Source organism: Limulus polyphemus, unplaced genomic scaffold (assembly GCF_000517525.1).
Source record: "Limulus polyphemus unplaced genomic scaffold, Limulus_polyphemus-2.1.2 Scaffold2825, whole genome shotgun sequence".
Lineage (NCBI taxonomy): Eukaryota > Metazoa > Arthropoda > Merostomata > Xiphosura > Limulidae > Limulus > Limulus polyphemus.
Genome location: NW_013668435.1, coordinates 121,545 through 123,966, shown reverse-complemented (window position 1 = coordinate 123,966; position 2,422 = coordinate 121,545). Strand labels below are relative to the sequence as shown.

At 35.3% G+C, this 2,422-nt stretch overlaps 1 long non-coding RNA gene across 1 annotated transcript in view; it reads left to right on the top strand.

Moving 5' to 3' along the window:
• The first annotated feature begins 866 nt into the window (after window positions 1–866).
• The window catches only part of LOC106468001, a 32,440-nt gene continuing 30,884 nt past the window's right edge, over window positions 867–2,422 (top strand). Inside the window, exon 1 of the long non-coding RNA XR_002612530.1 lies at window positions 867–1,121. This is a non-coding gene — a long non-coding RNA (uncharacterized LOC106468001). The remainder of the gene's footprint in view (window positions 1,122–2,422) is intronic.

Below are 2,422 nucleotides of genomic sequence, written 5' to 3'. Positions count from 1 at the left end.
GTAAGTGTTGAATCATTTTTACTCTGAAGGCAAAAAACAGAAATAATAAACTAGAAAATTAAAGAAGCATTTGGGCTTGGCATGAGTCCAAGGTTCGAGACGTAATACCGCTGAATACACTTGTCGCTTTCAGCACGTTATAAAAGTGACAGTCTAACCCATTATACTGTTAAGGAGCCGGATAAAAGCCTCGTGTCGGCGAGTGCTGTTGATTGGCTGCTTTCTCTTGGGTCAGTAGTTTAAAATCAAGGTCTCTGACCTGGTCGTTTAGCCCATGTGCGCGTAAGGTGTCGTTGAGGTTGAAATTTCCAACTCCACTAAGAACTAGTTTCATCATAAGTTTTGAAACATAACATTTTTAACGTTTTACAGAAACGATAAGAATGCAGGTTCATATTAAATTATTTAACGACGTCCTATTGTTATACTATATATATATACATATAGCTATGAGTATCGCATTTCTTTCCAACTGAGCTATATATAAACTGCCAGCTTGTCACTTGATGTTCGCTCTTCACTCGAATAAGTAAATCATAAAACGTTTTTTAAAGTGCCCATCCTTATAAAAAAAACTATCGTTGTTGGCTGAAGCTTAACAAGAAAGTGGTAAAGGAATTATTTAACTATGTGTATGAAGCTCACTTCGACACAGATTTCCTTTACTAAAATATCTCAGTAAAATTTCCGCCTTAAATATACTATGTGCGTTACATTTGGAGGTGTTTTCCTTTTGTCTCCATTGGATAAGTTCACTAGAAACCGACTAATGAGAGCTCACATAGCAAAACGATTTTTCATTCGGTGGGGTAGGGGGGGGGGATAATATGAGGCTCTGGAATGGAAGAAGCTGTCATGTACTGTCGTTATTTCTTCTTCTTCTTCTTTTTTTTTGGCGGCACAAACTTTCGCCGCAAGGGTCGAGGTTTAAAATTAAAACCTGAACGCGTCTGTTCATTATTGGTGTTTGTTGCATAAGGTGGACTTGAGAAGAACTCCGTTGGTTACTATCCTCATTAGGCCTAACAGTCATCATGATTGATAAAGAAGCTCAGAGCTTAGTGATGAATTACGTAATCCTCATCATTTTACTCTTGATTCTGTGGCTTCTTTACACAGGGGTGAGCTGAATTACTTTCTAAAAGTCTTTTTATTAATTAAGGGTAATCTTACGCCAAATCTTATGAAGGCCTAAGCATTTAGAGAAATTTATTGATTAAAAAAAGAACACACATAAAACGAAAATAATAGCACCCGAAGCAGCTTAACAATGCTAACTTAAAATCGTAGCATATTAAATGTCTTCCCACGACTATTCTTTCATGTTTGGTTGAAAACAACAACTGAAATGTAAAACAATGTCTTTGTTTTTGGTTTTGGTTTATATTTGAAAAAGCATGACAAAAGTCTCCTGATTGATGTTCTCAATTCATATTTGATATTTGGCTCTAATTGCTAAGGATATTTATTGTACTTTAAATATTTTTACGGTTATTTAGAACAGTGGGTGTTGTAAACTAGCTTATAGTTTATCAGTTCAAAATTAGGGACGACTATTTCTGGTGTAGCTTTTAAGAATATCAGAAACATAAAAATCCAGTTAAAACCGTACCAGTTGTGTTTAAACAATTTGCTAATATAAACAGGGTATCAACCCTACCATGTCTATGTATAACAAAAGGCCCGAAGAGCCCTCGTATTAAGCGAAATGCCTAGTCAGCACTGGATGTAATAGATATGATGTGGTTGACTTGACATGTTATACGTTCGTCTTTACTTTCTCTCATTCGTAATGCAGACGAACTACTCAAAAATTTTATGTCACTAATTATGGGCTCGGTTTGGTTATTATAAAATTCGGTGTTTATTTGCGGAGATGAGAACAAAAGTAGCACACGAAAAACTGTATTTAAGCCTCAATACAGCATAGTTTGCTGTAGAGAACCTACCAAATCATAAAGAAAACACATTAATCGATAAGTAGAGAGAAAGAACTCACGCAAAACGATGGTTAGCTGTCAAATATTTAGTCCTTTCATCGCGTTTATTTTAGTCTTTAAGCAGCTTATAGGTACGAATATTTAGTCCCCTAATCACATTTATTGTGGTGTTTGACTTACAGGTACGAGTATTTAGTCCCTTAATCATGTTTATTGTAGTCTTTAAGCAGCTTACAGGTACGAATATTTAGTTCTCTAATCACATTTATTGTGGTGTTTGACTTACAGGTACGAGTATTTAGTCCCTTAATCATGTTTATTGGAGTCTTTAAGCAGCTTACAGGGAAGAATATTTAGTTCCCTAATCACATTTATTGTGGTGTTTGACTTACAGGTACGAGTATTTAGTCCCTTAATCATGTTTATTGGAGTCTTTAAGCAGCTTACAGGGAAGAATATTTAGTTCCCTAATCACATTTATT